General features: G+C 37.4%; 1 pseudogene; it reads left to right on the forward strand.

Annotated features, from left to right (window-relative positions):
* Positions 1 to 195: 195 nt before the first annotated feature.
* LOC129766035 (nuclear pore glycoprotein p62-like) lies at positions 196 to 3524 on the forward strand (annotated as a pseudogene).
* The last annotated feature ends 10814 nt before the right edge of the window (positions 3525 to 14338 follow it).

Consider the following 14338-nt stretch of genomic DNA (forward strand, 5'->3'; position numbering starts at 1 on the left):
TTTCATTTTACACCATATAAAATCATACCATACACATAATAATGTCAGAAAGAAAAATGATGCAAAAGTAGGCCGAAAGCTTTTTCCTTGCATTTTGATTCGATCAAAGCAAGCATTGTGTGTATGGAATAACAATGCTCACTGAAGGTTATAACAACAAGAAAAGAGCAAGTAATATAACCTTCAGCCAGGAAAATGAAGCAAATGACCTTCAAGCCAAGGATTCCCACAGGATTAGGAGGCCCCAAAAGTTCTCGGGCCTACCAGGAAGCAGGAGGAGATGGAGGTGGACCAAAAAAAGATCGCTTTCCAGTCGAACCAGCCCACAATAAGAAGTACATCTATCCAGATGTGGATTGGATCGAAGATGAAATTCCGCCACCACTTGTGCCGAGCGATAGACCCCAGGTATGGTTTTGGAGCATTGCTCATTCGAACATGGATTTTATCGAGAATGAAAGGCCGCCGCCGTTGGTTCCCAATGACACATATCTTCGGGCTGACGACGAGGATGTGTTCGATTGGGAACCAACTAATTTTTCAGAAATCGAAGATGCCATATTCAGGAAGATGAAAGCTGAAAGAAGTCTTTGGAATATTAGGGCCGAAAATGAAAAATTGAAACAGGAGAATAAAAAGCTGAAGGCAATGAAAGGAGTGAGTCTCCTAAATTGTTGCTGTTCTAGCTTATTGTTGTGCATGATAGGCGTGGTGTCGAGGGCGGTTTTTAATTATTTTTAGAATTAATAATAAAGGATGTTTTGTTTTTGTTACGTGTTGTAGAGTTTATTTTAGCTCCTGTTATATTTTTAGATGATTTTTTGGGTTTATTAACTAATTACTTACTTATTATTATTCAATTTTTTAATTGAATTTTTCAAAATGAAAGCCATCAAATCATGTTTTATAATGCATTGTAGTTTTAGTGGAATTGTATTAAATATAACATTTTACGAAAAATGATAGGGTTTTTATGCCTTTTTGAGAGAGAACATTTGCGTTGTTCTACTCACAGAGGCTTTTCCCTATTCAAAAAGATAAAGATTTTAGATGATTTTTTGAGGTGTTTTAGTTTTTAGTCTCGTTGAGGTTTTTAGGTTTAGTAATTTATTTTTTATTCATTGCTATTTAAATTTTTAATTGAATTTAATAACATTTAACGAAAAATGATAGGGTTTTTATGCCTTTCTGAGAAAGAATATTGTATTGTTCTACTCACAGAGGCTTTTCCCTATTCTTAAACAAGAACAATTCTTGATTGTCGAAAAAATATGATTGATTTCAAATAAAACCATTAAAAATGTATTCCATTTTGTTTTATTATAATAATTTGCACTAGTCCCTCCAAACGCAAATATCATTTGAAGGGTTTTTTGTCTGCTGTATTCGGCTTTTTTTGTTTTCAAAACAATCAAATCTCTCTTTTTCTCTTTCTCTTCAACTTTTCCGGTCTCTTCATCTCTCTATCTCTTAATCACTTCATCTGTTCATCTCTTGGTCTTTTGATCTCTTTATCCTTTTATCTTTTTATTTCTTTATCTCTTTATCACTTTATCTCTTTATTTCTTTATCTCTATATCTCTTTATCTCTTCATCTATTCATCTCTTCATCTCTTTATCTCCTTTCGCCTTATCTCTTCACCTCATTTATCTCTTTATCTATTTATCTCTTTCTCTCTGTATCTCTGTATCTTTTTATCTCTTTATCTTTCTCTCTTTATCTCTTTCTCTTTTTATCTTTTTCTCTTTTTCTCAATTTATTCCCATCTCTTCATCTCATTCTTATTTTCTCACTTTCGCACTTTGCCACTTTTTCACATTCTCAGTTTATTATTTTCATCAATTTACTCACTTTCTCACATCCACTTTCACACTTTCCAACATTCGCTCTTTTTTACATTTGTTGTCGGTAACGATCTGTACTCACCGTTTCATCAGGATTTTATTGTTCACTAGCTGACCCGCCTAACTTCGTCCCGCCCAGAATGGATTTTTATTGTTATGAATACTTTCAATCATTCACGTTTTCCTAATAAGTGAACGCTCATAGTAAAAGGAAATTGTAAAAGCTCAATTAGAATCCTTCACAATTTCTTTTTACTTAATAGAACTTCTACCAATTCTCGTCATTATAATATTCTCGTATAATATTCATTCATTCTCGTTCAAGATTCTTCAATCACTTGCATTTAGTTTCCACTTCACCCCCCGATAGGTTGAAATTAATCCACCGAAAATGACTGTAGTGAAAGTGAGAGGTGTATGTATGAAATTCAATCACATTTATTATCTTCGAAAATAACTAGCCCTTATCCGAATCATCCAACTTGAACCGTGAAATTTGGAAAAAAATTCAGACGAATTTCAAATAATTATTTTAGTCGTTGCACCATCTGGTTATAAATCAAATGCCATTCATAAAGTCTGTGATTTGATTCTTTCTGGGAACCCTAAATTTAAAAAGCTTGCATTATCTGGAAACGATATGAAAGAACGACATTGGAAATTATTGTTTATAGAACTGTCACGTCAGAATATATGTTTACCTTTGCTTCCATCGTGTTTCGCGTCTCGTCCTGTTCAGTTTTCGCACGTAAAATTGTTGTTAGCAGCAAAATGAGTTTTACTTTCGGTAACCCGGTTGCGAGCGTTGCGCCAACGATGGGCACCACCAATCCAGTGACGACCGCCAGTACTGGTTTCGGATTTGGCGCGTCTACATTCGGAGTTCCGGCTCTACCACGTCTGCTGCAGCTGCTACCTCATCTAGTGCTCCGACACTTAGTTTCGGTGCAGGTCTTACAGCTACAACTTCGGTCACAGCAGCATCTACAGCAGCCGGTCAATTAACGTTGGGAAGTTTCACCGCTTCAAATCCAGCAGCTCAGTCGGCGGCAAATTTGACAACGACCACGCAAACAACTCAGTCATCTTCGGTATCCGGTACACAGCTGAACTTCTGTCAGTTGGAAGAATTCATAAACAAATGGACGCTCGAATTGGAGGAACAGGAGAAGATTTTTACTAACCAAGCTACCCAGGTGAACGCTTGGGATAAACTTTTGTTGGGCAATGGCGAAAAAATAGTTGCCCTCAATGAGGCTGTCGAGAAGGTGAAGGCCGAGTAAGATGCAATGGAGCAGGAGCTAGAATTCGTCACTGCTCAGCATACCGATTTGGAGGAGTGTATTATACCGCTCGAGGAGGAACTTTCCAAAATCGTTCAGGTTGATATCGAACGAGGCCAAACTTATTCAATGGCGGAAACATTAGACTCGCAGCTCAAACAAATGTCCGAGGATCTCAAGGAAGTGATTGAACATTTAAACGAGTCGAACAAATACTCCGATCCGAGCGATCCTTTGGTGCAGATTGGAAAGATACTAAATGCTCACATGAATTCTCTACAATGGATTGAATCATCCACCTCCAGCATAACCACCCGTTTGGAGGAAATTGGTGAAATGCACGATACACTGAGGAAGGATAACGAGCGATCATTTCGGTTGAATTATGACAATTAAAACTCGACATAGTTGGTATTTCAATAAAGATATGTAAATGTTGAAATTAATGTTCTTCTTTTTCATTCAATGATGTTACGCACATTCCACATTATAAGCATTGTTCCAACAGTGATCGTCATTTGCTTGTGCTCCCCGATGAGGAAAAAATCGAGTGCGAGTTTTGCCACAAAAAGTTCATCGATTCCGGATATTTCCTTAGCATTGGCAGATAAATTACTGAGGCACAAATGGTTTCGGCCGAATTTTCTGATTTGACAATACACATCCTTCCTTTAGAACACTTTTCAAACCATTGAACAATTAAAAAATACCGAACAAAACCAAAAACGTTTTCGTTACATTTTTCGTCAATAGTATTTTTTCATTTTACACATTTTACACCATATAAAATCATACACATAATAATGTCAGAAAGAAAAATGATGCAAAAGTAGGCCGAAAGCTTTTTCCTTGCATTTTGATTCGATCAAAGAAAGCATTGTATGTATGGAATAACAATGCTCACTGAAGGTTATAACAACAAGAAAAGAGCAAGTAATATAACCTTCAGCCAGGAAAATGAAGCAAATGACCTTCAAGCCAAGGATTCCCACAGGATTAGGAGGCCCCAAAAGTTCTCGGGCCTACCAGGAAGCAGGAGGAGATGGAGGTGGACCAAAAAAAGATCGCTTTCCAGTCGAACCAGCCCACAATAAGAAGTACATCTATCCAGATGTGGATTGGATCGAAGATGAAATTCCGCCACCACTTGTGCCGAGCGATAGACCCCAGGTATGGTTTTGGAGCATTGCTCATTCGAACATGAATTTTATCGAGAATGAAAGGCCGCCGCCGTTGGTTCCCAATGACACATATCTTCGGGCTGACGACGAGGATGTGTTCGATTGGGAACCAACTAATTTTTCAGAAATCGAAGATGCCATATTCAGGAAGATGAAAGCTGAAAGAAGTCTTTGGAATATTAGGGCCGAAAATGAAAAATTGAAACAGGAGAATGAAAAGCTGAAGGCAACGAAAGGAGTGAGTCTCCTAAATTGTTGCTGTTCTAGCTTATTGTTGTGCATGATAGGCGTGGTGGCGAGGGCGGCTTTTAATTATTTTTAGAATTAATAATTAAGGATGTTTTGTTTTTGTTACGTGTTGTAGAGTTTATTTTAGCTCCTGTTATATTTTTAGATGATTTTTTGGGTTTTTGGGTTTATTAACTAATTACTTATTTATTATTATTAAATTTTTTAATTGAATTTTTCAAAATGAAAGCCATCAAATCATGTTTTATAATGCATTGTAGTTTTAGTGGAATTGTATTAAATAGGAGGAACTTTCCAAAATCGTTCAGGTTTATATCGAACGAGGCCAAACTTATTCAATGGCGGAAACATTAGACTCGCAGCTCAAACAAATGTCCGAGGATCTCAAGGAAGTGATTGAACATTTAAACGAGTCGAACAAATACTCCGATCCGAGCGATCCTTTGGTGCAGATTGGAAAGATACTAAATGCTCACATGAATTCTCTACAATGGATTGAATCATCCACCTCCAGCATAACCACCCGTTTGGAGGAAATTGGTGAAATGCACGATACACTGAGGAAGGATAACGAGCGATCATTTCGGTTGAATTATGACAATTAAAACTCGACATAGTTGGTATTTCAATAAAGATATGTAAATGTTGAAATTAATGTTCTTCTTTTTCATTCAATGATGTTACGCACATTCCACATTATAAGCATTGTTCCAACAGTGATCGTCATTTGCTTGTGCTCCCCGATGAGGAAAAAATCGAGTGCGAGTTTTGTCACAAAAAGTTCATCGATTCCGGATATTTCCTTAGCATTGGCAGATAAATTACTGAGGCACAAATGGTTTCGGCCGAATTTTCTGATTTGACAATACACATATCCTTCCTTTAGAACACTTTTCAAACCATTGAACAATTGAAAAATACCGAACAAAACCAAAAACGTTTTCGTTACATTTTTCGTCAATAGTATTTTTTCATTTTACACCATATAAAATCATACACATAATAATGTCAGAAAGAAAAATAATGCAAAAGTAGGCCGAAAGCTTTTTCCTTGCATTTTGATTCGATCAAAGCAAGCATTGTATGTATGGAATAACAATGCTCACTGAAGGTTATAACAACAAGAAAAGAGCAAGTAATATAACCTTCAGCCAGGAAAATGAAGCAAATGACCTTCAAGCCAAGGATTCCCACAGGATTAGGAGGCCCCAAAAGTTCTCGGGCCTACCAGGAAGCAGGAGGAGATGGAGGTGGACCAAAAAAAGATCGCTTTCCAGTCGAACCAGCCCACAATAAGAAGTACATCTATCCAGATGTGGATTGGATCGAAGATGAAATTCCGCCACCACTTGTGCCGAGCGATAGACCCCAGGTATGGTTTTGGAGCATTGCTCATTCGAACATGAATTTTATCGAGAATGAAAGGCCGCCGCCGTTGGTTCCCAATGACACATATCTTCGGGCTGACGACGAGGATGTGTTCGATTGGGAACCAACTAATTTTTCAGAAATCGAAGATGCCATATTCAGGAAGATGAAAGCTGAAAGAAGTCTTTGGAATATTAGGGCCGAAAATGAAAAATTGAAACAGGAGAATGAAAAGCTGAAGGCAACGAAAGGAGTGAGTCTCCTAAATTGTTGCTGTTCTAGCTTATTGTTGTGCATGATAGGCGTGGTGGCGAGGGCGGTTTTCAATTATTTTTAGAATTAATAATTAAGGATGTTTTGTTTTTGTTACGTGTTGTAGAGTTTATTTTAGCTCCTGTTATATTTTTAGATGATTTTTTGGGTTTTTGGGTTTATTAATTAATTACTTATTCATTATTATTCAATTTTTTAATTGAATTTTTCAAAATGAAAGGCATCAAATAATATTTTATAATGCATTGTAGTTTTAGTGGAATTGTATTAAATATAACATTTTACGAACAATGATAGGGTTTTTATGCCTTTTTGAGAGAGAACGTTTGTGTTGTTCTACTCACAGAAGCTTTTCCCTATTCAAAAAGATAAAGATTTTAGATGATTTTTCGAGGTTTTTTAGTTTTTAGTCTGGTTGAGGTTTTTAGGTTTGGTAATTAATTATTTATTCATTGCTATTTAAGTTTTTAATTGAATTTAATAACATTTAAAGAGAAATGATAGGGTTTTTATGCCTCTCTGAGAAAGAATATTAGTATTGTTCTACTCACAGAGGCTTTTCCCTATTCATAAACAAGACCAATTCTTGAATGTTGAAAAAAAATATGATTGATTTCAAATAAAACCTTTAAAAATGTATTCCATTTTGTTTTATTATAATAATTTGCACTAGTCCCTCCAAATGCAAATATCATTTGAAGGGTTTGTTGTCTGGCGTATTATGCTTTTTTGTTTTCAAAACAATCAAATCTCTCTTTATCTCTTTCTCTTCAACTTTTCAAGTCTCTTCATATCTATATCTTTCTATATCTTTATCATCTCTTCATCTATTCATCTCTTCATCTTCTGATCTCTTGATCTTTTTACATCTTTGTCTCTTTTCGCCTTATCTCTTCACCTCATTTATCTCTTTCTCTCTTTATCTCTGTATCTCTGTATCTTTTTATCTCTTTATCTCTTTATCTTTCTGTCTTTCTTTTTTCATCTTTTTTTTTCTCAATTTATCTCCATCTCTTCATCTCATTTTTATTTTCTCACTTTCGCACTTTGCCACTTTTTCACATTCTCACTTTATTATTTTCATCATTTTACTCACTTTCTTACACCCACTTTCACACTTTCCAACATTCGCTCTTTTTCACTTTCTCACTTTTTTACTTCCGAATTTTCACGCTTTAACATTTTATCACTTTCACACTTTCACATTTTCTCACTTTCGCACTTTCACACTTTTGCAATTTCTCACTATCATACTTTCTCACTTCCACACTTTCACATTTCCTCACTTTCACAATTTCTTAATCTCGCACTTTCACATTTTCTCACTTTCACGCTTTCTCACTTTCTCACTCTCACACTTTCTCACTTTTTCGCTTTCACACTTCCACAATTTCGAACTTTTTCACTTTCTCACTCTCGCACTTTCACTTTTTCTAATTTTCACACTTTCTCAATTTTTCATTGGCTCACTCGCACTTTCACACTTTTTCACTTTTTCACTTCGGTACTTTCACTTTCTCGCTTTCAAAATTTCTCATTTTCGCACATTCACACTTTTCCAATTTCTCACTTTCTCAATGCCACTTTCATATTTTTTCACTTTCTCACTTCAGCACACTTTCTCGCTTTAATACTCTCTCTTTTTTTCACTTTTTCACGTTCGTATCTTTACACTTGTCCACTTTTTCACCCTCAATTTCACACTTTCTCACTTCCGCACTTTTACACTTTCTCATTTACTCAATTCTTCACTTTCTCACTTTCGTACATTCACACTTTCTCACTTTATCACTTCCGCACTTTCAATACTTTTTCACTTCCGCACTTTCACACTTTCTCACTTTTTCGCTTCCGCACATTCACAATTTCTCACTTTTTCACTTCCGAACTCTCATAATTTCTCACTTTCACATTTTCACACTTTCTCACTCCCACTTTCACACTTTCTCACTTTCTTCTCATACTTTCTCCTTTTTTCACTTCCTCACTTCCGCACTTTCACGTTTTCTCATTTTTAAACATTCTCAATTCACCACTTTCACACTTTTACACTTTCTCACTTCCGCACTTTCACAATTTCACACTTTCTCGCTTTTTCGCTTTAGCACTTTCATAATTTCTCACTTTCTCACTTCCGCACTTGCATACTTTCTCCTTTTTCCACTTTCTCATTTCTGCACTTTCAGATTTTCACACTTTCTCTATTTATCACTTTCTCACTACGACTTCCGCTCTTCCACACTTTTTCACTTTCTCTCTTCCGCACTTCCACACTCTCTCACTTTCCTGTTTTCTCTCTTTCTCACTTTCACTTTCTCAAGTGCGTGTGACATTGAAGCAAAAAGGTTTTGATCAGATGTGGGAATACGGCGAGTGCGATAATGTTCCCCAGTTAAGGCAATATTCTTGTCTAGAAATTTGAAAAAATCAAAAATTTTTCTTCATATTCAAGAATATACCCTAGAAAAGACTTATCGAAAATCCCACTATTTACCGAGATTGAGACATTTTAGTGATGCGGTATCTAATCTGGTACGGCCATAACATTGAACTTGAAACGCGTTTCTCTCGAAACTAGTTTTTTTCAAATTGGCGTACACGATATCTCAAGTTCTACTGAACCGATTCATGTCGAACTTATATGAATACAATCTGTATGTATCTCTCTACCGCAAGAACCTCTGAAAAATAATATTTTTTAAATTTTACTATTTTTAGAAAATCGGAAAACGTTAGAAAAAACGTTTTAAAGCGCATTTTGGTTTTCAAACGGCCGCCATTTGTCAAAAACGATGCTTTTGAATTGTCCGAGGTTCAAGCGATAGCGGTACTGATTCTGTTCGATTTTTTTTTGTTTCAGATAACCAGAAGGGCTGGGATCGTGTACGCCATGGCATAACTTTTTTTTGGACTACTTCACTTCATCAGCTTGTAACTATTCTAGTTATGAATATTTTTTCTCCGTTTAATGTTTGTTTTATTTTAAAAAAATAGATGAACAAATAGTAATATAATGGATTGTAAAAATACTCTGTAAAAAAATTGTAAAAAAACGTCAGAAATTCGTGTCTCTACACAAGAATACCCCCTTAAGGGTTTTTATTGCCTCTTTCAAGGCCTCAGAGGTGTGTGCCGGTTCATTGTAATGCTGTAATATCGCTTTCGTGCCTATTAGGCCATGTTCTCACTGCAGCGGGGCGTCAACGTGGCGTTGTAGGGTTCAGTGTTCAACGCTTACCTTACATTAATGATTTGTGTACATGGAAATATACTTACCTTAATATTTTACAGATCTTGTGTTAGAGACAGACATAGGATGTCTGGCAACCTGGCTGAGTTTGGTGACCCAAGAAGAAAGGAGATATGTTAGAGACTACGAAGCAACACGGATGTACACGGCGTGCTCTGGATATGTGCAGTGTTTGAGAGTGACTTATTGTTCTAATAAAAGGAAGTTTAACTAAATAAATACTTTGTGTTAATCACTACAGGCGTGAGCGGGGCGTGTTCACTTCTCGCAACGATATTTTAATTCACTCATATTGCACCGTGCCAGCGGCGTGTCTTCGGCGTGTTTTATGCAAATTGTTAATGTGTGTTTTTGAATGAAAAAATGAAAATTGATTTATTTTTAAATATTCCAACATCGTTGGACGTATCCGGGACAAAAATCGGACGGTGAAAAACGTAACAATTAAAAAAACGAAACGCGACAAATTAAAATTATGTCACTACTACAAACAAACATATGCAAAAGAGAAGCGGAGAAGTACAAATATCGCTGGCGTGAAGTGTTTTCGTTTGCACGCCAGCCACACGCCAAAACCACGCTCACGACACGTCAGCCTGGTGTGAACACATCGGTAAGAACACACACGATTAATCGTAAGTATCGCACGCCCCGCCCAAGCCACGCTGACGCCCCGCTACAGTGAGAACAAGGCCTTATCGTTTTTCTATCAACGTGAAGTTAAATTTTGTCATTTGTTGTCGGTAACGATCTGTACTCACCGTTTCATCAAGTTTTTATTGTTTACTAGCTGACCCGGCTAACTTCGTCCGGCACAGAATGGATTTTCTGTTATGAATACTTTTAATCATTCACGTTTTGGAAATCATTCACGTTTTCTTAATAAGCGAACGCTCACAATTCTCGTTCAAGATTCTTCAATCACTTGCAAATAACATGTTTCTCCGTTACATGGAATACGTGTTTGATATAAAAAAATTATAAAATAAAGACAACTCAAATCGAACTTTTTTTTCTCGAGTTTTGCGTTCACCAACACATTTGGTGATCCATTTTTATTCATGTGAACTTCAAACATCAAATGGACTAACAGCGCTTATCACGATGTAGTTGTAGAACATATGACAATTCAATTTTCGGAATTTTATCGTTTTCCTTCAGTGTTTTATGAAAATTTTTAATTGTCATGTTTGGTTCGGATATGGTTGGTTGAAATATGTATGATGTTTTTATGGAATCCTCCTTCCCCTTCCAGAGAAGGGAGAGATGTCATACCATCATAGGAACATTTATTGAAGGAGGGCAGTTTCGGACGGGGACAATTTCAGACGAGGCTTGTAAAAAAATAAGTGGTATAATTTTCAACCAAATTAAAAACATAAGTAAGTTAGCAGTGCTCCCGTGGCCGAGTGGTTAGCGTCACAACTAACATGCCGGGTGTTCGGGTTCGATTCCCGTTCTGGTCGGGGGAATTTTTCGTCAAAGAAATTGCCTCCGTCTTGCACTGTGGTCACGCGTATTCTAGAGCTTGCCACTCAGAATGCATTCAAGGCGTGTTATTTGGCATAGAAATCTCAACTAAGTACTAATAAAAATGACGCAAGTAATACTACGTTGAGACGGCGAAGTTCCTCTAGGAACGTTAGTGCCATTGAAGAAGAAGAAGAAGAAGAAGCGAGCGCTTTTCACTGCACCAATATCGCGTGCATCATTAGATGACCTCCTAAACCTCCTAAAACCTCCGTCTTAGAGAGAAGGGAGGAGTGTCGAACCACCATAGAAACGTTTCGTTCTTCTTGGAACCTCCACATGCTAAATTTGGCTCCATTTGCTTGATTAGATCTCGAGTTATGCAGAAATTTGTGCTTCATTTGTATGGTAGAGACCCCCCCCACCCTCTCTAAGAGAGGAGGGAAGAGTGTCGAACCAGCATAGATACATTTTGTGCACCATAAAACCACTACATGCCAAATTTGGTTCCATTTGTTTGATTAGTTCTCGAGTTATATGGAAATTTGTGTTTCATTTGTATAGAAGCCCTCCTTAGAGAGGAGAGAGGAGTATCGAATTACCATATAAACGTTTCGTTCCCCCTAAAACCTCGACATATTAGGTTTAGCTCCATTTGCTTGATTAGTTTTCAAATTATGCAGAAATTTGTGTTTCATTTGTATAGCAGCCCCCCTTAGAGAGGGGGGAGGAGGGTCGAGCTACCATAGAAACATTTCGTTCCCCCTTAAACCTTAACATATTAAATTTGGCTCCATTTGCTTGATTAGTTCTCGAGTTATGCGGAAATTTGTGCTTCATTTGTATGGTTTTTTTTTTATCCCTTTTGTTTAATTTAGGCTCATTAGCATTTTAGCTGTAACAGAGCCGAATTTGAATCGTGTACATGTCACATATTTATCATATCTATAATTAGCACATTACACAGTTGCCATTTTTCGGCGTTAGAGTATTCCCTTCTATACCATTGCAAATGGTACAAATTTACACAGTAGCCATTTAGGCGTAAGAGTTTTCTATCTGTTCTTCCATTATCCAGTTAAGACTGGACAGCGGAGACAGTCGTTGATCCATTGTTGAGTTATTTATAGAACAGCAGCCCGATGTGTCTTGCAGAGCAGAGCAGTTGTATGAATGAATCGATCTTATTTCGACCGTGGATCGATCTCCATCGCTGATGATTGTTGCGTGGACGTAGTTATTCTGTAACAACACAAAGATGGTCAATGGGGGCCCTGAGTTTTGAACTCACGATCGATCGCTTACTAAGCGAACGCGCAACCAATGTGGCTACGGAGACCCCCATTTGTATGGTTGTCTTTTTTAATTTCGTTTTCTTCTTTGTTTGTTTTTTAGATACTTCAAATTCTTAGGTTAATTATCCTTCACTAGAAATCGCCAGGATTTGTTTGGAAACATATTATAGAGAAATTTTCAAAGAGTTGGGTATCTAAGAACAAATTGTAGAGCGGTTTAAAAGCGTTAGTTTGGTTGATGTAAGTAATCATGTTTTTTTTGCCTTGTTTCTGCGTTTGTGGCCGTTGTTTATTCGTGCGATGTGTATCTTCCACAACGAAACTTGTTGCCACGATGGGTGAAAGAATGTCCAAGTTTTTTTTACAATTGGTGCAATGGTAAAGATGTGAGAGATGTGTTGGCTCGGGTAGACCTTGATTACATGTCCCAAATACAGGGAAACTTCGATATAAAGTACCCTCGTTATAACGTGCCTTCGATTTAACGTCACTGGATAAACGTACATTTTACCTCAACATAACGTACACATTTTCAAAATGTAGAGGAATATTTTTTTAAATATTTTTATCTGTATTTTGATACTAGAACATGTTTCGTACCTTTAACCAATCCCGAAATACAACTGGTTTTGTGATTTCGGATTCTAAATGAATCAAGCTTTAATCAACAGTGTGAAGTACAACATTAGAGAAAGGCTAGCTTCGTCTTTTAGTTGAATTTATTGATCAACCTTACCCAAAAATCAACGCAATAAAGTGTGCTTCGATATAACGTGCTTAAAGTATGCTTCGATATAACGTGCAATTCGATACAACGTACAATTTTAAAAGTGAAATATACATTATATCGCAGTTATCCTGTATATGTTTTCCTTAAAACTATCGATCTTCGTGTGTAATTTGTTAACTACGGCTTTAGCCGTACTGCCCAGCTTAGCTCACCTCGTGTTTCATATTTCTCTCAGGATCGGCTTTGGCCCTCGGGAGGACTGTTTCGACCTCGGTTGGAACACCAGCAAAGCGGATTTGCGAAATGCGGACACAAGAAGCTGCCTATGCAAAATGGACTGGCATTGGTTATTTAATAGAATAGAGTAGAGAAGTTAGTTTTCGATTTTTCTATATTTTTTCGGTTTAAAGGGTTAGTATCGGTACCGTTTTCGTTGGGGTCCTTCGTTGTACTTCGTGGTCGTCGTCGTCGCGCTGCGGTTCACCGGTGCGGATGGGAGGGGGGAGGCGTTCTGTCCGTGATGCTCTGGACCGTATAGCAAAAGGGCGTCCCTTGGAAACGTGGTGGTAGGTGGCCGGAGTTTCTCGGCCGGACACCCGAGGATGTTGTAGCGTGATTGAGAGTCCTATTCCGCAAGAGGTCTTCTCTCTCTACCTCTGTCACTTCACTCTACCACTCACTTTTTGACGTAGGACTACGTCTTTCATTTCTATACCGGGGTGTAAAATCAAAGTTTCGAAAACGAAAGCGTTACGCCGGAGACCGAGATTTTGAGCGTTAATAGCTCCTAAATAACTGAACGAAATGGTATGATAAACACTTCATTCGAAAGATAAAATGTCTACGCGTTATATACTTGTTACTTTTTGATCCAAAAACTTGTTTCAATAGTCTTAAAATTGCTTTCAAAACAGGCTATTGAAATCACCAATCGGTATATAAGCGAGCGGCGCTCGGAAATCCACTCAGTTCTAATTGAACAGCAATTGGAGCATGTTGTCGCTGTTGCGGTGAAGCTCTTTATTTATCATGAAAGCGCGGATGAACGGTGTCACCAAGAGCCTGTTTGTGCACCCTAGGCCAGAAGGGAATCTATCAGGAGGAGAGTGATGCCACAAACGGTTCCCTGGGAAGACATCGCTACACACACATACACGCGCGGCTATTAACAGGTGGTTATCGAGTTGGCATTAACCACTGGTGGGCTTCCAGTATCGAGGAAAATGTGGAAATATCTAATCGTTACTGAGAATAATCTGCCAGTTCCTCTGGGAATTTTCAAAATATATTCATGTGAAAGAGTTTAATTGAATGTTTTCTATCCATGTTACACTGTGACCAAATATGTTTCAATCAAGTGCTATTAACAGGTGGTTATTGAGTTGGCATTAACC

Source organism: Toxorhynchites rutilus, chromosome 2 (genome assembly GCF_029784135.1).
Source record: "Toxorhynchites rutilus septentrionalis strain SRP chromosome 2, ASM2978413v1, whole genome shotgun sequence".
In the NCBI taxonomy this organism is placed as follows: domain Eukaryota; kingdom Metazoa; phylum Arthropoda; class Insecta; order Diptera; family Culicidae; genus Toxorhynchites; species Toxorhynchites rutilus.